The sequence below is a fragment of the Miniopterus natalensis genome, chromosome 1 (genome assembly GCF_054644295.1).
Source record: "Miniopterus natalensis isolate mMinNat1 chromosome 1, mMinNat1.hap1, whole genome shotgun sequence".
Classification (NCBI taxonomy): Eukaryota; Metazoa; Chordata; class Mammalia; order Chiroptera; family Miniopteridae; genus Miniopterus; species Miniopterus natalensis.
The window spans coordinates 3,603,405-3,626,562 of record NC_142081.1 but is presented as its reverse complement, the minus strand read 5'-3'; the positions used below and the strand labels follow the sequence as shown (position 1 = coordinate 3,626,562).

Here is a 23,158-nt window from a genome sequence, read left to right as displayed (position 1 = left end):
TGTTGTTCAGAGGCTACACTCTGTATTGCTTCATTGACCTGAAATGAGCTTTGTTCTCTGTGTGCTACCAAGTTTATAATGTGATTTTTGGAATCAACCTCTTCTGCTGTAACCCTAGAGAATGCCTAGGTAGCCTGTCAAGTTTAGGAAGGGGTGGGGTGGTGGGGGTGCCACTCCCGGGGACATGGAAGGAATGGAGCTGTGACCCAGCCTGTTTATCTTAGGCTCACCGCTGGAGCTGATGATAATTTTGGGGGGGGGGGGGGGGGGATGTCAAAAGGATTTATTATTATTTTAATTTTATTTTTTCCATCACCATTTATCTCTTCTATGCCTTCTTCCATCTCTACCCACTCTTCTCCCCCTGATGTGAACTTTGTCCCATGATAGTGACTTACCAACAAGGCTGTCACTGGCTCCTTAAAGGGAGGCTGTCCTCCCTGTGTTTGCATTGTTTGTAATGAATGTACAAGGCAAGCTCTCTCTGGAGAGTGACACCTGCCTGGGGGGCTTCTTGGAGGCAAGGCTCGTGCTGCTCTTGCGTGTGCCAGTGCCAGTGCATGGCTGACCACGGGCATGCGCCTCTCTCATGGGCCGTCTGTGGCTCGGTCCTCTCTCCCATCTCATCCCATGCATCCTACACAGAACTCTCCGGAAGAAATGATGGAGATGGTGCAGGGGGTTTCTTTTTGTACCTGCTGTTTGTTTAGAAGGTGGTACCTTCCTTTGTGGGCCTTCTTAGTGGCACCCATGTCTTACCAGACATGATGCCAGGCCCTGGGAGGCGACCTCAGGGTCAATGCCTCCCAGGCATGCCACCGAATGGTCAACCGCAAAGTTAGCATCTAATTTAAATTTGGGTCGTCTGGTTTACCACCCTCCACACCCAGCCCATCCCTGGGCCAACTTCTGGGCCTTAATGTCCATTCGAAGTCAAGGGATGGGTACAGGTGCCCAAAGCGCCATGTTTTTATAGGACTTGGCACCGGGACCTGGAATCCCGTTCCCTCTAGTCCATAGGCATTTTCCATCATTGGCAATCGTGATGGAAAGACTGTGGCATGACTGAGGCCACCGTCTGTTTCATTAGAGCGGCCCGTGGGCATTTCCTCTCCCCTTGGTGAGTCTCGCACTAGATGACCGCCCTTAACCGCTCAGGCGGCTTCTGCTCACGGTGCCGAGTCCGGGAGAAGGGACTCTTGTCTTCGAGCCGCTGCACGATTTGTGGATGCATGGGCGGTCGTGACGTGTTGGGTTTCCTCTTTTCTTTTTCTCTTTAATGATGCATGCTCTTGTGGCTTCTAACCCCCAGCAGCCTTGTGTCATCAGGTGCGCTTCCTAGAGGCAGTGGCTTCGGGCAGGGGCTTTCGTTCTTTCCCCAGGGTGGTTTTGCAGGCTCTGATGGGATGTCGTACAGGATTCCTTCCCCTCCACTCTGTCTGTGGGGAGATAAGCCTATCTTAGAGAGACACTGGCGAGTACAGCCCATTCCAGGGCTGGGTCACAGCACGTAGGGTGGAGGGTTGTCGCCGGCCCCACCCCTTTGGTCTCAGGCCCCCCAGGAACGCCCTCTGTGGACGGCACATGTGGTCCTCACCGGAGCTGCTCTTTGGTACTTGAAAAGAGAATACCCTTTGTATGTTCACTTTATTAATGGTGAATGTACAGGGGAGACTCTTATTTGCGTATCAAACTGCCCGGGAAGGCGCCCGGACCCAGAAGCATCTTCAGGACACAGTCGCCGTAATCAGCCCCATCAGGTATGTCCCGCTTCCCGGCCTGCACGCGGTGTCCTCTGTGAGCCTGGTCCCCAGGTCCCCCTCAGGGACTCCTCCCGGAGGCCACGCCCTCTGTGCAGGCTTTCTATTGTCTGCACTGAGTTGAAGGGTGGTTTGCTTTTTAAAAGATGAACCATGTTTGGACCTACCTTTTGTCAGTGCCCAGTCACATCCAGGAGGCTTCCTCACATCCAGCTCAGGAGAGAGGCCTCGATGTCAGACGTGTGAATGACAGTGGACCACAGAGCACCGGCTCTATTTATGATGGTTTCAAGCCTGACTGACTTCTGTGAATCCATCCTGGAGGACTTCCTGGAGGTGGCGTCCGCCTTTGGGAAGAGGTGGAGGTTTACTCATCAGTAGTCCTCATTGGTGTTTGGTGGATATTCTCCTTGTATGTGGCCCATGAGATGAATCTGTAAGAGCTATTTCTGTTTGTGATTTGTGGTTCAAGTCCCACTTGGAGATAGTGTCCTCCACAGGAACTGCATGGCTTTGGGGAGAAGCCAGGCAGCCATCTCCCTGGGCCAGGTACGTGGATGTTGGAAGGTCAGAGGGAAGGGCTTCTGTCTCGATGTTTGTCCTCTGGCCCTCTGACCTCCTGTATCTGCTCACTCCTAGGATGCTGGCCGGGACAAGGGGGCTCTGGAGCTGTGTTGCTGGAGACATTTCTTGGGCCACGTGACTGTCTGCTTTGCTCGCCCTGACAGCCATGGGGGTCACCTGGCCCTGAGGCCAGCATCGGAGGAGGCGTGTGGCAATGTCTCTCTTGTCAAGGGGAGTGAACGTCTTCCTCTGGAGGGTGAGCACCTCGTGGGGGTGGGCGAGTTGGGAGGGCAATGAGCCAGGCCACCCGCTCACCTGTAGCCTTCTATAGGGTAGGGGCCCTCCTGGGGAGAGGCCACCGAGGGCAATTGGCTTTGAATCTGCTCTCTCCGGGGCACAGCCTCCATGAGGTCTGACTCCTTTTCAGTATCAGCTCTTTCCCAGCATGGCTGCAAGAGGGTGGTGAGGAGGGGGTGGGCGCGGGGGAGCCACCCTGATGGCCACACCTCTGTAGGGGGTATGGCCGGACATCGAATACAGGGCCTTTGCTTCTATACTATGTAAACCCTCCCTGTCCCTGTCCTCTGTGCCCATACATTGTCAGGAGAACTTCCTGGAGGAGGTGCCATGCCGGCTCCACCCCAGCGCTGTCTGGGGGAAGTTGAGAAGCTGAGCTCTGTGTGTGCTCTCGGGCCATAGGGTTGAACTCCTTTTCGGGAACAAGTCCTGCTTTGGACAGATTCCTGGAAATGATGCCAACTTCAGTGAAGGGCACTGGCATCGGCCCCGCCCCAGGCTCTGAGGGATGGAGAGCGGACCCGCGGGCACACACCTGGCAGGAGGCGTGTGCCCCTGGCCTGGATCCTGCATCTCCCTCCCCCTCCCCAGGACCAGCTGTGGGAGCCGAGGCCAGCCCACGAACCATAGCGGCGGACCTGCCCAAAGCTATTGTTTGGTACTTACAGCGAGGTTGCCCTTTGTATATTCGGGTTTTGACATAGAATATACAAGGGCAAGCTCTCTGTGAATATCAAACCTTGGACCCAGTGCACACTCAGCAAGGGATCGGTATGTGTGCATGACAGTGTGTATTCGTTTGGTGTGTGGCACATCGCTCGTGGGTCGCCGGTCTGCAGAGATGACTTCACGGGCACACGGTCGACTTGAGAGACGGCAGTGGCCCGGGGAATGTTGCCAGGCCTGGTTCTGCGTGGCCCTGGTGGGGGTGGGGCGAGCAGGCATGCGCTGTGTGTGGCCTGGTCCAAGCCGGCCAGGTTGGCATTGGTGTGGCGTGGCGTGGCGTGGCGTGGCGTGGCGTGGTGTCGTGTCCTCTCTGTGGTGTTCGGTACTTAAGCCTGCATGCTGTGCTCTGTGGTGTGTGTGACCTGGTCCACTAACCCTCAGCGTCTAATTCGTCCCCAGGACTGCGCCTTGAAGACATGCCAAGTGCTCCCAGGGCAGTGGCTTTCTTTTCCGTGCTAACCTTTGGTACTTGGAGAGTGGTTATCCCTGTCCTGTTCGTTTTACTCATGTCGAATCGTACAGGGTCATCCACTTTTTCAGTATCAAGAGCGCAGACTGTAGAGTTCGATTTCCCGTGCTTGGATCCCGCCTCTGACACTTACTAACCGTGCAACCTTGGGCAAGGATTTCATCGCTATGTCTGCTGTCCCACGTGTCACATGGGCTTTGGGCGGGGCGACGGGAGGTGCTGCTGGGGCTGAATGAGTTAGGATTCACGCGAGTCTTAGGGCAGAGCCTGGAGCACGCGTGGTAGCCGTGACTCTGTGTCCCCTGAGATGGTGGTGGTGGTGGTGGTGAATTCTCTCCTTGGTGTTTGGGGCAATGTCCATACGTGGACGTCAACCCCCCCCCCCCAAGTATGTGGATGGATTTTTGAGCCCAGGGTTTATGCCGTATTTACAATGGGGGCAACCTAGGCTCTTGATGTGCGGCAGCTAAGCCCTGGCAAATTGAGAGCTTTGGCTCCGTGTAAGAAAGGGGCAGTCCTTGGACTCTTGGCCTCAGCCACCATCCACTCTCCGAAGGACTCTTGGGGCGCAGAAGCCAAGCAGAGTGAGGAGTGTGCTCTGGAGCATGCACTGTGCGTGTGTGGTGTGTGCATGTGTGTGAGCCTGCAGTTGCTGAGTTTTGTCACTGTCCACCCATGAGCCACAGACCTGGAGGTGCCAGTGTTCCCGTCCGTGCTCCTGTTTTATACTTGAGGAGAAATTATCCTTGGTGTGTTCGAGTTCCCTTTGATGAATCATACAAGGACAATTTCTTTTCGAGCATCAAATCCTGCCTCGGCGGACTTCCTGGGCTCCACGATAGTCCTGTAAAGCGATGAGACTGGCCGCCACTCCCCTGGGCGGGGCCCATGCCAGGCTGGAGAGGAGAGAGCATGCAGCTGGCCTTTGAGGGGGCGCACTTGTGCTCTTAACTTTCAGGGCCCTGCAGGAGAGGCCGGGCTGGCGGAGGGCCAGTGGGGGGCCAGTGGGACCCTTAGAACTGCCAATGGTCATGGGTGTGTGTTACGGATGACATGGCATTCACAGTCCATCTGTCCTGCTTCTTGAAGGCACTTCTTGGACCCGATGCCAACTTTTGGGACAGGGCATTGGTGTCAGTGCCCCTCCCCCTTCCTAGGGATTTGACTGACCCCCAAGCACATGCCTTCTATCAGTGCGTGAAGGGGACCTGCTAACCCTGATTGCCTGAGGATCACTTGAGAAGACCTTTCTGGAAGGGACGCGGACTTTGGAGAAGATGCCAAGCTCTCCTGGATGCTCAGATCTTTGGTGCTTAAAGAATGGCTGTCCGTAGTATGGTCTCTCTATTTATGGTGATTAATATCGGACAACCATTGTCTTAGTATCCAAATTTGCTTCAGAAGTTCTTTCAAGCCCAGTGCTGACCCCCAGGAGCTTCTTGATGATCTAGCAACTAAGTCAAGAGCCCGGAGGCAAGCCACCCTCGGGTGTGCTGTCCCGCACTGATGCCGGCTTCGGGGTGGAGACAGTGTGGGAGGCTGGGGCCATTGGGAAGATGTTGCTAATTATTCATCTGTCTTTCTCTTCTTGCATTAAATCTTAGCCACAAGGGATTCCGTGAAGAGATGCTGGTGTCAGGCATCTCTCTAGGCAGTTAGTTGGTGGACCGGGGCCTCTAGTCCTCACCTCCTGACCTTTGGCATAGAGTCAGAGCATGGAAGGCCTCCTGGAGGAGGGGGCAATCATTAAGGAAGCACATTCCCTGCCTCTCCTACTGCTCAGGGTTCTGAGCAGCCTTCTGTTGAGGGCTTGGTTTATTCCTGAGGGGGGGGTGGCATGGCCAATGCCTTCTTTCTGACCCACTTTATCTTAGAGACTCTTGACCCCATGGGACACAAACTTTAGTAATAAGACACTGGTCCACGGCACCTCTGGGGCGTGTTCGTGTGTACGTGTGTATGTGCGTGTGTGTGTGTTGGCTAGAGTTGTATTTCTCAAACTCTAAACTGCCTCTAAGATTTTCATCACCTAGGGATCTTGTTAAAAGGCAGATTCTGATTCAGGGACCAAGATTCTGCATTTTTAGCAAGTTTCCAAGTGATGCTAATGCTACCGGTCGGTGATGCCACTCGGAACAGTGCGGGGCTGGAGACGTTGGAGGGGGATGTGTTTTATTGAGATGTGTGTCCCCTGAGCGCCACCTTCCCTCTGCCCTCTGTGGTGGGAGGGCCTCCCAGAGTCCACACGCCGCCCTGTGGTTTGCGAGCCGTGGTTGCCTATGACGGGCTCGCTCTCTGTGTGAGTGCCACGCGGTTACTCCTCTCCGGAATTAAGTCATGATGCCCCCAAGGGCTTCCCAGATAGAAGACCCACGCTTGGGAGAGGCCGCAGGTGTCAGCCCAGTGCCAGGGTGGGCAGGGGCTGGGTCAAAGGAGTTATCGATGGCTGGGCCCTCTAATTCTGTGATTCTCCATTTCCAGTCAGCCCCAAGGAGGCATTCCTGGAACCCAGGCCGTCTTGCCCTTGAGACCCTGACTCGTGAACCCGAGACGCTCTGCTTCATCAGAAGAGGTATTTATTACCTGTGATGGCTTGGCTTACACCACACGCGTGGATCTGCTGGCTTCTGATTCTTTCTTTCTTTATTTTGGGACCCGTTTTTAAAAAGTTAAATGTATTGGGGTGATACTGGTTAATAAGATTACATAGGTTTCCACTGCACAATTCTTATCAGATCCATCCATGGAGAAGGCTTTTATTTTATTTAATTTTTTTGTTTTAGGGTTTGAACCTGCTTTGGAAGTCTTTCCAAACACGGTTCTAATTTGGGAGTGTGGACCTCGGTATCTGGGTCACATCTAGGCCCCGGGACCAGGGCGCAGGACCGGGTGACGTGTGCCCACACCTGTACTCATTACAGGACTTGACCACCTGGCTCGCTGGCCCTCGGGACTCAGCGCACCCTGAGAGGAATGTTCCAGAGGAACGCCGATGGTGGGGAGCGGCCGCGGTTTGCCTTTAGCTTATTCGGGGATGTTTGAGGAGAGGTTATCCGTGCTATGTTCGCTCCATTCGTTATGAATAATACATGGTTAACTTCTTCTTGAACATCAAACTCTGCCTCGGAGGGCCACCCGCACAGGAGACGTGAGAGCGTGTGCCTTGCGTGTGCGCGTGCCGGGCTGGTCCCGAGAGTAGAGGGGTGCTTCCCGGCGGGGGGCCAGCATGGGACACGTGGGGTTGGTGTGCTGTGTTTTTTGCAGTGAATTTGATGTGTTTTTACGATTTGTCCAGTCACCCCCTGCCAGTGCTGACCTGCCTGGGAGTGCGGGGCCCGGGGATGCGGTGGGTCCGTGGGCGCCTGACCAGGGAGGCTGCCCCCCGGCGTCGCGCTCTCCCCAGCACTGACCTCCGTACTGTCCTTTGCAGGGTGGCTCCTGCGCCCTCGGCTGCCCCGCTGGACAGGATGTGGCTGCCGCTCCACGGGGACACCTGAGAGCCTCCTTCCTTCACCGAGGTTTCTCTGCAGGCGGTCTGTGCTCAGGGTCGGGATGTCCCCAGGATGCCCCCAGGTATGTGAAAGACAGGCCAGCTTCTACTACCCAGCGGGTTCTCTCCGAGGTCACTGCCCTGGTGTCCCTGTCCTCCTCAGGTGGACTTCCTGGAGGCGCCGCCGCAGAGCCCGGGGGCTTTCCTGTCCTTCCACTTGGTACCAGAGAGGCCTGATCTGAGCTGCGGTCCCCCCGCTCCTCCGTGGTGAAGAGGACAGGGCCGGCGCCTCTGCCTCCACAGCTCTGCAGTGTCCCCTCTGGTGCTGCGACACCGGCTTCCGAATCCCCTTGCTTCTGGGGCAGGGAGGCCAGCCCAGCGCCCGGGTTTGGTGGGGGGTGGGTGTCACCTGTGCCCATCACCTGCAGGCTCTCGTCTGTGTGGAGGACGACATCCTGCAGCTGCCACCAAGCCCGGCTGCTTCTTGTCCTCCTGACTTGACCCGATTTGCGGTGGCCCTCACGGTGAGTGCTTCCCTGCAGCCGGGTCAGGATGGGCGCTTGCTGGGGACGCCAGCTTCACAGTAAGAGGCCCACCAGCCTCGCCCTGAGGTATGTGGATACACAGTCGACCCCAGTCCCTGCCTGTCACTGACGAATATGCTTCCCATCCACTAACGCAGACAATTCGTTCCGCCTGCAGGAGGAGACCGGAGAGACGCCTGCTTGGCACAGGCGCCGACGTTCTCATCAGTGTCAGCACGTGGGGCTCAACCCAGGACCATCTGGGAGCTGTTTCACTGTTGGTGACAGATATCACCCCGTGGAAGGTGGTGTGGAGGTGTCCCAGCTTCGGGGAAGGGATGGGTGTCTGCCCTGTCCCACAGTACCTGGGGGAGGGTCCATGGGGTGAAGGACACTGTCCATCTTTAGGGGACCCGTGCGGATCAGGCCTTCTCATGCTCAGCTCCACCCTAGCTCCCTCGGAGAGAGAACTGTGGTCGGTATCTGTCGCATACATGAAATGGTTTTCCAGCTCCCAGTGTCCATCCTGCCCACCGGACCCCGTGGAAGAAAGGACACCTCCTTTCAGGGCAAGGTTTTGCCGCCAGTGTCAATCCAAGGTTTAGGGAGGACTGGCATGACCCCTGACCTCCCCCAGCAGCCAATCTACCCATGAGAGGAGGCAGGGGGGCTCCTACTCTGCCACATCCAAGTGGGTGCTGCCCGCTGTCCGCTGCAGGGTCAGCCTAGCACGCTTCCTCTGTCATAAACGGGATGCTGGGTTAGTCCTTCCTGGGTGTAACTTGGCTTCGGGAAGGATCACCTGCCCCACAGCTTGAAAGAACGGTCATTGCAGAGCCTGTGCCTTGAGCAGGATTAAGTCGCGTAGCCCCCGGGCCGCAGCATGGAGGCCTGGACGCTCCGCCCCGGGCTGAGCAGTGTCTCGTGGACTCTTGGGACTTCACTGTGTTTGTGGCTAATCACATCGGAGCTGCTGTTTTTCAGGACAGACCCCCGCCTGGAGATGTGCCCCACAGGACCCCAGCAGGGCGTTGTCCATGATAGGGGAATGGATGGTTGATCAGAGAACATACATTTTATCAATGATGTATGTCAACTGATCCACAGTCCCTACCTATCCAGTGACTTCGGGACAGATTCCGGAAGAAGAGGTGTCGTTTCCTTCTCTGTGCTCATACCTGGCCCCCGAAAAGACCTCCTCCTTGCTGGGTTGGCGCTGTTTACGCTGAGTTGTACGAGGGAAATAGTTACAGTCCTGATCTTGCCTGGGAAGCTTCCTGGGAAGAGCTGTTGGCCTCGGCTGCTTCCCGAGGACAGGAATGCATGGTCGTCCAGAGAGCATGAGCCTTATATAGGACGGGCGCCACCCGGTTCTCCTAACCCTCAGTCCCCAATTCGTCCTTAGGGGGACTAGCTGGAGGCAAGGCCCACTCCGTTGAAGACGGCTCATCGGCGTAGCCTTCGGTACTTGAAGAGTGGTTATCCCTGCTGTGTTCGCTGTATTTATGACGAATCATACAGGGACATCCAGTTTTTCAGTATCAAATACTGCTTTGGAGGGCTTCCCAGACAGCGTTGCACCTTCAGAGAGGAGGTCTGGGCTTCTGTGCCTGCCCAAGGTATGTACGTGGACGGTGGAGCTCGGCGCACATGCTGCCTCGTGCTGCGTGGCCTTCGGCGCACCCGCGACCGGAATCGAACCTCTGCAGAGGTGGCCACCCAGGTGGGCTGCGCTCTTCCAGAAGGGGTGTTGGTTTCAGCACCAAAGCATCCTGGGAAGCTGACCAGTGAGAATCCTATTCCCACAAAACACCTGGCACCTGCTCCGAAGGAACCCAATCCTTTCGTAGGCTGGATTCCTGGAGACGGTGCGAGCATGAGGTGTGGCAGTGATCTTGTCCGATACCTAAGTGCATTTGCTCCAGGGAGGGCTCTCTTTGAGGGTCATCTCTTGCCCAGGAAAGCTTTCTGAAAGGAGTGCCAACGTGTTGTCATCACACCCTCCCGGCGCACGTTGAGAGTTAGTTGAGCTGAGTTCCTCTTTGCTCCTCCTGACGGGTCTCAGTCGATTCGCTGTCCTGCAGAACCCGCCTGTGTTTATAATCGCTCGGGGTGGGATGAATACCTGTTTGGGGCTTGATGCCTTTTCAGTAGGCGCCTGGTGTTTCAATGGTTGCCCTTTTTTTCATGATCAGATTCTCTTGTAATTCACATAACTACATGGTCCTTGAATTTGGTCCATCAACGAGGAATGATTCAGTCATTCCACAAATAACGACTGGGTACATGCTGAATTCTAGATGACCCAGGCTTTAGCCGTTTTTCTCTAAAGTTGGGGGTAGAGCTGTGAACAAGACCAAACCCTTGCTCACGTGCATTTCACAATCTGGTGAGAAAAATGGATAATAAAACGCAAACTATGAAACAAAATTTTGTCCACAGTAAGTGTTATGGAGGAAAGGAAAGCAGGGTAAGGTACCAGAAAGAGGCAAACGTGGAGTGGACATTTATGTTAAATATAGGGGTCTGGAAAGGTCTCTGGGGAGAGGATGGGCCAGAAGTTCTACAGGTGGGATCGTTGCTGAGTTAGGGTTCTAGAGCAAGTCAGTGGGTAACCACGGGACTCATGGAGAAGGTGCTGTGACCAGCATTGCCAAGATCCAAGCTGAGGCAGTGACCCTGGCACAGAAGGGCCAGGTGGGATGGAGGCAAAGGTAGTTAGAAATGAGGAACTCACCAGGCCAAGGCTGGGGAACTGTGGGCTGCATCGATGGCCATGAGCACTGGGCTCTTAGGGTGGTGAATTCAGGAAACGGGACCTGGTCCTACCGGTCCAAGCTTGTTTGAGAGATGGTGGGTCAGTGGCTTTTCATGGCATCCTTCTTGGAATTGCTTTCTTGGATGGTTCATTGGGATGAGATGAGTGGTGGAGCAGAGGGGATGGGAAGGGACTCGGGGTTCCCTGGGATGGTGAAGAGCTTGGTGATCCTCCCTCAGATCTTCCTGAGGGTGCGTCAAGGCCCCAGCTGAGCCAACTCTCCAGGAGCACCCTGCAGTGGCCACAGGGCTCTCTCTGGAGCTGCCCCCAGTTCAGTGGATCCCGTAAGTCACGAGGGGGCTTGGCTAGTGCCTCTATGTGCTTGATGGATAACTGAGTGTGCTCTGTTGAGAAGTCCAAGGTCCCTGTTCAGAAACCCTTGCGTCCACATACATGAAGAACTCCTGTGACAAGTTCACACTGTGAAGGACAACAGTGGCCTCCCTCTTCTCATTTCTGAACCCTGCCCCTGATGACTCAGGAACAGTTTCAACCCCAGGGCAGGGGGCTGTGTCGGCACCCCTCCAGAAGAGGTGAGTAGATGACCCCCGGACTCCTGTGTGTTCTCAGGACATACATCAGCCGCCTCACTAACACCTTCCAATTTGCCCACAGGACCACGCCGGAGGCCACGCCCCTCAGAGAAGTAGAAGGGGACCCATGTCTGTCTGGTCTCTGCTTTTCTGTGGTACTTGAGGAGAAGTTGTTCGTGGTGGATTCGCTTTACTTATGACGAATCATTCACGGACAACACTTTTTTCAGTACCAAATGCTACCTCTAAGGGCTTCCTGGACACAGCGGGACTCCAGGAAGACGTCTTCACGTTGTCAACCATGTGGAGAAGACAAGAACAGATGCTTGGCCAGGGACACCATGCTTGACCTAGCTGTAAGTCCTCTGGTCCGCTAACCTGAGCATCCAACCCACTTGTAGGAGGCTTTCCCCTGGGCCATGCCAACTCAGGGGAAATGGCTCTGGTTCTGTCAACAGAGTCACCCTCCAAGACTTTGAAGAGCAGCTTCCCCGGCCCAAAGCCAACTTCTGGAAGAGATGCTGGTGTGAGCACCATCCAGGGTGTGTGACTGGTTTGACCAGAGGGGCAAGCACTGTTCACCCTGTGGGCCACCTAGTCACCAACCCTCAGCACCCCACCCACCCAGGAAGACTTTGTGGAGGTCCTGCCAACTTGGGGCAAGCAGAAATGGACTTGTGGCAGTGGCTGTTTGTTGGACCTGGACAGCCGTGGTTGGGAGGGTGTGTGTTCACTTAGAATGTGATGAATCATCCTTTGGTTGCCACTTCATCACTGTCACTGTCACAGCCTCCTCGAAGCATTCCTGGGATTCGACATTGCCTTCTACCGAGAGACCTGAAGCTCGCGGGCCACCTCCTCTCCATGGTGTGTGACTGTTCACCCAGCACCTGCTTTATTTATTAAGTGTGCCACCCAGTCTTCTAACCCCTTACCACTTGTGTCTCCACAGGAGTTGGTCATGGTTCATCTTAAGAGCCAAAGGGCTACCGTGACGTGCTGACTTTATGGCAGCCGCCAAACGGTGCCCCTGTTGGCCAGGAGGACGAACTGCACCCACCCACTTAGGGTAAGTGCGTCTCGGGTGAGCATGCGATTAAATGTGGTAGTATGTCACTCGGCCCACTACCCAATATTGTTCCACCCCTTCTTTACAGGGCTCCCGGGAGGGGCGGCGCCTTGCAGGAGGGACGATGGATGGCTCACCAGCATTCATTTATGGTACTTGGAGAGAGGCTGGCCGTGATGAATTCGATTCATCAAAGCGAGTCATACACGGCTCTCCTCTCTTTTAGTATCAAATTCTGCCTCGGAGGGCTGCCTGAGCTAGTGCTGATGGCGAGGTATGTGCCCTGCTGGCTGAGCCCTCGGCAAGTGCTTTCCTGAGGATGCACGCTACCTACGCACTAACCCAGTGTCCGCACTGACCCTAAGGCGACTTTCTGGGGCACTACCAACTTTAGGAGAAGCTAGAGAGGTTGTGGGGATGCTTAACTTGTAAAGAAATTAACATTGAAATGCACATGGCTAACTTTCTTTGCTATCAAATGCAACCTTGAAGGGGCATGTAGAAGCATCTTTTCTTAGTCAGCTCTCGGGATATAGAAGAGAACAGGACATAGGACCTGCATGACCCCTCATTTACTAGCCTGCAGCAGCCCTACCTCCTCCAGGGAACTCCTGGGTGACCCCAGGTTTACCAAGGAGGCAGCGGTTAACCTGTTCTTGCAAACCTGTGGTCTTTCAAGAGCTCTTTGCTTCGTTTAGAATGACTCCTAAGTGGCTGACTTCTTTGCATTACTGAGTGTTGCTTGCATGCTAGCCAAGTACAGGAAGTGGCCTTCCTGTTCACACTAATCCCGGATTGGTGAACCAGGGCTTGGCCGGAGAGCATGGGTTTGATTTAGGAATTGAACCAGTTGGTCCACTCATCCTCAGTGTCCCATCCACCCTCAGAGCCACTCCCAAGCTGCCCAGACTTCGTGGATGCAGGGATGCTGTGAGCAGTGCCACCTCATGGTACTTGGAGGGAGGTTGTCCGTGGTGAGTTCGCATTATTTAATGATGCCCAATACACGGTCGATCTCTTTTCGGTATCACATCTCGCCAGGTATCTTAGGAGCTGATGCCAATTTCAGGGAAGCCACACTCATGTTGGTTCCATGCCAATGTACTTGAACTTCTGGTTGGTGCTGGAACTAATGGATAGGTGTCACTAGTGCCCCTTATCGTCATTCAGTCTGTTTATGGAAGATATTACCCATTAGGGGAAAGAAGCATAGGGTCTAGGTTTAAGACCCTAAGTGATTAGGGAAATAAGGGTGACCGTGATGCTTCTGAGATGTTTTTTTAAAAAAAACACGATAGTCCCCTTCCCTATTAGTATTAAATCTTATCTTGGAGAGAGGACTTCTTAGATATGTTAGCAGAGTCAGGGAAGGGGCAAGGTTTCAGCAATTTTTCTGGATGGATTGAATAAAGAGATTCACACCTGTTGACCTGGAAGCCATACCAAATTTGAGGATGGAGGTCAGTTCTGTTTTCAATTTCTTGGTTCTCTTTTCAAAAAGAATAATTATTTTACCGTATCATAATTATAAAAATGAAACATGCTTAGAATAAAAATTCAAGCAATGTGGAAAAAGGGAGAAAATTACCCAATTCTTTGTGTATCCAGAAATAATTGGGGTTTTAGAAATGTCAAATACCTGTCTGAACAAATATGCAAATAGAAAGATAGATAAAGAAAAATATTTTACAAATATGAGATACACTGTACCTACTATTTTTATTGAAAATGTTTACTATAGTTTTGCTTAATTGACATAAAGATAATCTGAAGAAGATTGGGAGAACTGATAAATGTTCTGCTTTACCATAAAAAGTACTAATTCCTAAAATGTCCTTATAAAATTGAGAAAATTTATTGTGTATAATACCCAATGATGGGATCATTGTGTTTTTTTAACTGTTCAGTTTCACTTCTAGCTCTGAAATATAACGATATCAGCATCCTTACACTTTATCCCACCTCCTGCTTGAGTTTTACTACAATGATTACATTTTTTTAAATTAAATTAAATTTAAAATATTTGCATTTTGTTCTCTAACCACAATTCTTGCAGGCATTTCATCACAGCTCTATATGTAAATGAAGTCATTACTAAACCCCCATTTTCTTAAATGAAGCCTATTCCTGAGTTTTAAATTTTAATTAATCTCCCAGGAGAATGGATATTTTATGATTGTCTCTTCTAGAATGGCACATAGACACTTCTCAGGCCTTGCACACTTGAGAATATCTGTCTCTTGCTTTTGATACATAAGGGACAACTTAGCTAGGTATAAAATTCTCAGCTTGCTTTTTTTCCCCCTTTGGAATTGCTCAGATACTGCTCCACTGTCTTCTGCATGAGCTGGTATTTCACCAGCTCTTTCATGTGGTTTCTCCACATAGCTCCTAATTATCTGGACTGTATTATCTGGTAGATCATTATATTCTTTTTTTGAAAAACTTTTGGGCACTATAGTCTCTGAGGTCTTTATTTGCTGAGGATGTCTAACCCTTGATCATACACCTTTACTCGCCTGCCTATTTCCCCCCACACTATTCTACTCAACTCTATGATTTCCAGTTCTTTTTCATTGTTTTAGCCACTTTAAAGATACTTAATTTCTCTCAGCTTTGGGGTACAAGTCCTTCTCTTTGAGTCTTGTGACTCAAGATAGTGCTTTTCTCCGTGGATTTTGTAACTTTTCAGTGTGGGTTATCATCAGGGTTATTAAGGTGTTTCTGTTCTATTTTGTTCCCTGTGCAAAAGAGATGTGACATTATGGTTCTACATTTGATTCTGTCTAGCACCCATGACTTTCACCGTTAGAAGCAGCTTTCTTAGTTGTTGGCTCGAGGACTCCCACACCTTATGGCTGTTATAAATCTTCACCCATCTCTCTCCTGTAGCTTTGTTTCTCACAGGAGAACTCATTCTACCCACAGCTCAGGCAGGCACAAACTCTTCTTATCATTACTCTGGGCCTGTATAGAGTTTTCTACCTCCCCTTTCCATTCCAGGTGCCCACTTCTCGGGCCCTAGGTCACATCTCCAGTTCCTGCTTGGACCTTGTGACTACAGACTCTTTGAGCCTCTGGTCCCTTAGGTCTCTTGGTAGCAAGTTGTCAACTTGCCGCTCTGAATTAAATTCTTTCTTAATTAGCAGCTGAGAATTTTCCTTTCATTCCTTTCAGTTATTTATTTATTTACCAGTTGACTTCGGCTTTTTTTTTTTTTTTTTTTTTAATATATCTTTGATTTCAGAGAGAGGAAAGGAGAGAGGGAGAGAGATAGAACTTCGGCTTTTGTCCATCAAACCTCTGTGTTCATGGAGGAGAGGGTTCTCTGTTAGCTCTTCCAGGATCTGCCTCGGTCACTAATTTTTTTTTTAATCAGTTTTTCTGAATCATATTAGTTCGTTGTTCCTTCATTTCAAGGATGTCTTCTGTTATTTGTATGAGTACTTTTCTGTTTATGTGTTGCTCTTTTCTTGAGTTAAGTGGTCATTTATTAGTTCATTATACCCTAAAAGAGGGGAAAAAATCTGTGGTCTTGCCCCACGTGACCATCTTTATCTGGATGTCTCTATTATCATTCACGATCTGCATCTGTCTATTTAAAAGGATTCATCCCCAGGCACCCTCCTCTCAGTACCATCTTCCACATTGGCAGGATCCTTTTTGCCACGTTCTAGGATGGAAATGGAATCAGTACCATTTGCTAGGTATGTGAATTTACTTTTAACAATGGAAGATTTATTTTTTTGACCATATGTCTACTGGACTATTAACACCAGGTATGCCATTTATCCTTAGGAGGGAGACTTCTTGGGAGAGTCATGCACACCTTTGGAGATGAGGCCACAGTTCCAAGGTCAGTACCACACCACGGGATAACATTTGCATTTAATGCCGTCATTTCCTATCTGATCAGTATTGCAAAGTCAGCCTCTATGGAACCAGCTCCACCTTTGGAGGGTCTGCTGTCCCCTTTTGTTCCAATGTGACAGCAAGAAATGTCCCCTACTCTGATCATATTAACGAATTTGTATACACCTGACCGCTCCACCTTAAAAGCCCCTGGAAGTGCTTCTTAGATACCCTGCCAAGCACAGCGCCGGTGCTGATGTCTGGGCTACTGCAAGGTCTGAGTTGGGACAGTTGAACACAACCCTCTGTTAGTCCACTAAACCTCAGTGTTCACGCCCTCCTTAGTGGGACTTCCTGGAGGAGATTGGCTTTGGAGAACAGGGATTGGCACCTGGTTGTGGCTAATTGGCAGTATGGGAAGATGGGTTATCTGGTCGCCTTCACTTTTATTTGTCACAAATCACACATGGTTCCACCTATATTTTAGTACCAGATCTTGCCTTGGAGGCTTCCCGGGGTGGGATCCAACTTGAGGGCGGGTCCTTGGTGTCAGCTTCTCTCTGGGGTAAGCAGAGGGACCGTTGACCACATCTGACTGCAGAGCATGTGCAGCGTGCCGTCCCATCGGCGGGAAGATTCCTGGACGTGGTGCCACGTGTGGGGAAGAAGTGGCGTTTCGCCTACCAGAGCGACTTGGTGGTCCTTGAGGAGAGGTCTTCCATGATGCATTCACTGTATTAGTTGATGAATCATACATGGTAGACCTGTTTTCAAGTATCAGATCTAGCCTTACGGTATCCGGGGCGACGCCAACTTCAGGAGCTAGAGTTGCGTTTCCACGTGGGAATGGATGGTCAATCTGAGTGTGTGCGTGTCCTCTGTTGATGTCCCCTGTCTGTTGTCCACTGCTAGGGGGATCATTTGTCACTGGTGCCAGCCTCCCTGAGGAGGCACTGTAGACCCACTACATGATTGACAAGCGGTCATCCCTCCCCCTTTCCCCATGTGTCATAGATGATGCTCTGCACACGTTGGTTGCAGCGTGTCGCTCCCTGAATGGCTTCCTGGATGGGGAACTCAATTCGAGGGACCCTGGGTCGCACCTCATGGGGGGGGACTTGACGGAATGGGGCCGGGCCGCAGAGCTCGTGTCTTCCCGCCGGCGTGTCACCGCATCCTCACTCAGTATCCGGTCCGTCTCAGGCCTGTCGCAGGGGCTGTGCCGAAGCCTGCGCCCTAGCCCGGTGCTTGAATGGAGGTTGTCCATGGTGTGTTCATTTTATTCATGATGAGTATTACATGGCCAATCTCCTTTCGGTACCAAATTCTTCTTGGGAAAACTTCGGGGAAATTTCCGCTGGCGCCCGCCCCGGGTAAGGACGTGGTCGTTTCACCCCACGATGAATGCTCTGTGTGGGACACGCGCCGCCCCAGAATTCTCAGAAAGGGCACTGACGCCTTAGGTGAGACCATGGTTCTTTGGTCATGGTTGCCCTCCGGCCCTTGGAGACTCGCAAGTGAACTGAGCGTATTTGTAACCCTCCTTTCAGGGTGAAATCGTCTGGGACGGGAGGCTCACGTTAGGGAGAGAGACTCTGCCGTCCCGACAGCCGGGGCGATGAAAGATGTGCGGTGTTTAGGCAGCGAGTTGCTGCCCCGCCGCCTCCTCCGCAGGGTGACCTCTGGGACTCGCTCCAAGGAGGTGGGGGGAGGGGTCCTCGGCAGTGAGAGTCAAAGGTGTTTGACGGCCACGGCATGATTCAGTTATTCCTGCTGCAAGGCAGGGCTCCTCGATGGCATTTATTATCACCATCTGCTTGCTAGCTGCATGGCCCACAGTTTATTCATCTGCAAAATGGGGTTAAAGCTGCTAATGAGATATATATGCAGAGTGTTTAGACAGCCGCGGGCACAGAGTGCAGTTGAATGAGTGTTGGCCGTTGCGATGACGTTACTGCTGTGTTGTTACCCTGTCCCAGGCCTCCCTCTGTTCCCTCTCTCCCCTTCAAACGCAAGCTCCCTGAGGGAGAGCCTGTTTTGCTTCCTGTGTGTCCCTCCTTGTGCACAGTAGCTGCGATGTGGCATGAATGAGTTAACAGCTGGTTGACATTTTCTTTATTGAATGCCCTCCCAGAGGCCTCCTGGAAGGACGGTCCACTCCCCCTCGAAGTACTGCCCACCTCGAGGAGACGTCGTTGGTCTTCCGGTCGAGAACCCTGAAGGTTTCCAGCTGGATGGACCCCCTGTGGTTGCAACATGTATGGAGGATGTTAAATGGCTGGTCCCTCTCTGTGTTAAGTCCCCACTCAGGGCCTTTTCAGAGGAGAACCCCTCTTTGGGACAGGACCTCGGTGTCTGTGCTCTTCTAGGGTAAGTGACCAGACTCTGCCCAAGCATGGATCTGACTTGTGGTGCATGTGCCCATGGCCTCACCCACTGCCCACGCCTGGCTGAAGCTGGCTCGAGGGACACGCCCGCTGCCATTTGGGCTGGGACCCTCTTTACGTCTCCATTCTGACCATTGATCCCAAAGACATCCTGACTCTACTGCTTTTCCTTGGAAGGTAGTTTGACCTTGTGGATAAGTAAAGAGTTTGCGCTCCACCTTTTTAAAGACTATAGCTTCTCAATTCTGTTTCTTCCCCTCCCCGGCCCCCCTTCTCTCTCAAAACTCCTCTTGTATTCCTTCTGTCTGTCTCTGATTTTCCCCATGCCTCTCCCTCTCCCTCTCCCTCCCCCTCCCCCTCTCCCTCTCCCTCCCTCTCTCCCCCTCTCTCTCTCTGTCTTTCTACCCCCGCCCAACAGCATTCTCAGTTTTCTCACAGGCTATGAAATGAAAGATGCTATCAGTATTTCATACCATTTGTAGTATTAAATTATAGTGATAAAAATCATCAACACAAAATAAAACTAAAAACAAGTGGAATGGCACAGAGTTAAAAAAAAATGTTCAATTGACTACAAATTGGCAGAAGAATCCAATTTTCTCAACATTTCAGCTGCCACATCCGACCTGGGGAAAGGACGCTGTAGACATGGCGGCCGGTGGGAAATTGACGACCGCGGTGGCTTCGGATGGCACTATTTGATGTAGACAAGAGCACATGGAGGAACAAAATCTGCATTCAGATATTTAAATGGAAAAGAATTGATCCTAATGAAAATGACTTGGGGGAAATAACAAGGGAAATAAAAGAAATGAAAACACCTCGACAGCACAGTCAAAAGAACAGAATAGGAAACTGGGTTAGTTTAATGGAATTCACTCTGAAAAATGCATGTTTATGGGAATCAATGTTGGCACAATTCTCGTTAAGATGATTAAATGCACAGGTGTTCAGAGTGGAGTAGGTGGGTAAGTAGAAACGGGGTCTGAATATGGTGTCCTTTATGCCACTGACCTTTCCTTTCTGTCCCAAATCTTCCCAGAGAACCTCCCGGACGGACGTGCTGACTTTGGGATGACATACTGGTAACGTGGGTGCGCATGGAACCAGAGTAGCTACCATCCTGGTGACGTGCTTCACTTGGTCTGCTCCCTCTCAGTATCCCTCCGTCCCCTGTGGGGCTTAGGGTGACCTGCTGACCGCCTACAGGATGTAGGGGTCTGGGCCTACAGGATAGCTCTCTCGCGCTGTGCTGGGCACCCAGGGAGGCTGGGGCATCCCCAGGTGTTTCCTTCCTGGAGCCCAGTGTTGGCACCTCTTGGGAATCATGCTGACCCCAGTACATGTTCTGTGTTGATGCTGAATGTCACTGGGTCTTAGAGGCTGAGCCTTTTTTGGGGGGTGGCCCTGGAGTGGGTGCTTCTGGGATCAAAGCCGCTGCCTGGGATGAGGGGAGAGCTTGCCCTTGGCTGGCATGAACATCACACGATGGATCTCTTTGCAGATCAGCCCCCACTCTGGAGGACTTCCAGGGCCCTGCCACCCTCAGGAGGTGGCCAGCAGGCGAACCCTCCCCAGGGTAGGTGCAGGGGTGCGGCCCCAGGACACACCCTGAGCACTGATGCTGTGTCACCTGGTCTGCCAGCTGGCCCTGCCCAGCCGTTCTTGCCAGTCCTCCAGAGACTACGCCAATTAGGGGAGACAGTCGGAGCTTCAGGTCAGTGTCCGCGCTTCTCGGTGGGCAGCTGTCCATATGGTCCTTCTTTAGGACAGACCTCAGGCAGGTGGCCTCTTGCTGCCATCGTCGTGAGACCGCGGGGCTCTCTCAACTCACACCAGCGTCAGGGAGAGGCTTCCACACGGGCGGTGGGCACAGAATCTAGACCCCGCTCGCGGCCCGCGCCGTCTGCTCCAGCCCTCGCCGGCCAGCCCATTCATTACTTACCTGGTGTACTTTCCGGGTGTGGTGTCAACTCAGAGAGGCTAGGGTGCTGATGTCGGGGCGCTTTGCCGTGTTTTGAGGAGATCATCTGCAGCTTGTGTGTTTTCCCCCTTCTTTCCTACCCTTTGTTTTTGGTATTCGGCCTGCTTTGTTTATGAAGCTGACCGGTAGTCAGCCATTTCTCTAGTGTGTGGAATCACCCTCATGGCCATTCTGGGGTGGCGACGCCGCTGTGGGTGGGACCAGGGTGAGTGCAGCTCTGGGTTAGCGTCACAGGCCCTGCTGAGCTCCTTCCATAGGTGGCACCTTCCAGAGGGAGGCTCAAAGCTGGGGGGGGGCTGGAGTCACCCCTCTCTGGGATCTCAGATGGAGAGCTGAGCACAAGCAGGGTTTCTTCTCTGTCGACCCGCTTCAGGGTCTGATCTGAGATCAGATGGCCCTTGGGGAGGACAGCTGGGCAGAAAGGGCATCTCAGGCGTCCATGGGCTCCACAGGGTTCCTCTGGGCACCCTCCTTAAGTACACGGTCCCACCTGGGTGTCCCGCCTAACTCCTGGGAAGGGTGTCAGGATGCAGCTCATTCGGGGAGATGGTGGCTTTGGCGCCTGCGGGTGGGGGGTCCCTGTAGCGCGTGAAGTTCAGCACCCGATGCCCAGAGCTCGAGCGCCCTGGAGCACGGCCACCTTGAAGCATCGCCTTAGTCCGAGCGTCCGCGCCCCTCCATGGTACATGGGGAGAGGTTACCCGAGCAACTTTGCATCTGGACGACGAATGTTGCTCGGTGAACCCCTTTCCGGTATCAGAGTCCACCGGAGAGGCCGTCCGGGAGGCCGAGGCTCCTCAGGGAAGACCGTCGGTTTCAGCACCGCTCTGGGGTACAGGACGGGTGGTCGACCAGTTGGAAAGTAATTGTTTCTAATGTACTTCACCTGGTCCACTAGCCGTCCGTATCCACCGCCGCCGCGGCCGGCCCGGCGAGGCCCCGCTCCTCGCTCCGCGTCGCCGCTGGTACTTGAAGGGAGATCGACCGTGTTATATTCGCTTTCTTGTCTTCGAATAATACATGGTTGATCTTTTCTCGGTATCAACTCTCACCTCGCAGGACCTCTCAGAGATGGAGCCCGTGGGGGCGGGCGGAGCGGGGCGGGGGGCCCTGTCACAGCCCCGAGGGTGGGGGGCCCTGCCTCCAGGTGGGGCGGGGCGGGGCGTCCTCTCACCTGTGCTATCTGATCTCCCCGCAGGGCGGCCCCCGGAGGTGACAGCGTTGCAGCGGCGCCGTGGCCCCTGCATCTCGTCGCTTGGGTACCTGAGGAGAGGCTGTCTGTGATGAGTTCGCTTTATTAGTGCCGAATATAACACAGATGGCCTGTTTTCAGTACCGCCTGCTCCGCGCAGGGCCACGCCTGGGGTATGTGGATGCATGGCTCCAGGGACAGCCTCTCGCCCACGTGCGGAAGCCCCACGCCGGATCCATCCTGAGAGCTACCTGGAGGGGCCTCGGCCGGGGGAGGGCAGGAGGGGCCCATCGGGCAGTGTGGTCATGCGGCATCTGCTTTATGTGTGAGGAATGACGCATGTTCCGTCTGTTGGCCGTACCCTGTGCCACTAGTTCGAGGGCTCCCTGGAGAGCCCTCCGTTGCAGCGGGCATGTGCCCCTCTGCGGGGCGTCCCTCCCCGGGGACCGTGTGCATGGCCTGCACCCGGGAGGTGTGTCCGAGCCGCTTTCCCCCCGATTCCCACGTCTTGGAGACCCTGAGGCAGAGCCCGGGGGCTGCTTGCTGTGTGTGCTGCTCCATGTGGTACCTGGGGAGAGGTCGCCCGTGAGCGTTCGCATGCATTCTGACGCACAATACACGGTCGACCTCTCTTCAGCATCCATCCCGCCTCGCATGCCTCCTGCACGCCCCCGGCCCAGGAGGGCCCAGCATGTGCGACTGCATCCCACGGAACGGGGCGGGCGGGGGCTGGTGGCAGGGCCGTCCACAAGGAAGGAGCCTCTGTTTGGAGTGCGCCCTGATCTGTGGTACCTGACGTAGGTTGCCTGTGAGGTGTTCACTTTCTACATGATGAATATTATGCAGTCAACCTCTCTCTGGTATCGAATTCCGCCGGGGATGGCCGGCATTCACGTCGGGTGCCGACCCCAGGCGGTAGAAGCCTCTGTGTCAGGTGACCCAAGGGCCTAGTGCAGGCCCTCGGGCCACCTGGCCTATTAATTTTCCAGCTCTATCTAGTCCAGGGACTTCTAAAGCACCACAGAGCGGCCCTGTCATCCCGGAGTCCGTGGTTCCAGCCATCTGCGCTCCTGGCCATTTCCCTGCGCTGGGCAGCCCCACCCTCCCCCGGCCCTGCCCTGCCCATACCACGTCAAGGTCACCTGGTGGTAGGAAGGGTTGGGGAAAGGTGAACTGCAAGAGCACCTCTAAAGGATGAGCAAGGCCATCTGGTATTCGTTCATGGTCCCCCGGGCCTCAGGGAGCCCTTTCTGAGCGGGGCGGGGGTGGGAGGGCTGGCCGCCTTTTCCCTGGGGGCTTCCTCCTCAGCCTGGGGTCCCTCGGGCCCTGCACAGCCCTTTCTCCGGACGCTCAGCAACACCTCTTACTCCCTCCCCACAACTGGCTACCCCTTTCTCAGAGCAGGGGTTCTGGGTTCTGGAGGGGATGCATTGTCCTTTGCTCAGCAAGGCTGTCCCTGATCCCCCCAGCCTCGCCTCCCCTCCCCTCCCCTC

At 53.6% G+C, this 23,158-nt stretch overlaps 1 long non-coding RNA gene across 5 annotated transcripts; it reads left to right on the top strand.

Moving 5' to 3' along the window:
• The first annotated feature begins 265 nt into the window (after positions 1–265).
• On the top strand, positions 266–12,435 carry LOC107536501 (uncharacterized). Of its 5 annotated transcripts, none has more exons than XR_001603151.2 (7): positions 266–2,580; positions 6,298–6,388; positions 6,738–11,181; positions 11,264–11,537; positions 11,640–12,048; positions 12,134–12,250; positions 12,339–12,435. It is a non-coding gene; the product is annotated as an uncharacterized LOC107536501 (long non-coding RNA). The 5 variants fall into 5 exon arrangements; XR_001603149.2 differs by having other exon boundaries at positions 6,600–11,181; XR_001603145.2 differs by having other exon boundaries at positions 6,298–11,181.
• Positions 12,436–23,158: the final 10,723 nt, after the last annotated feature.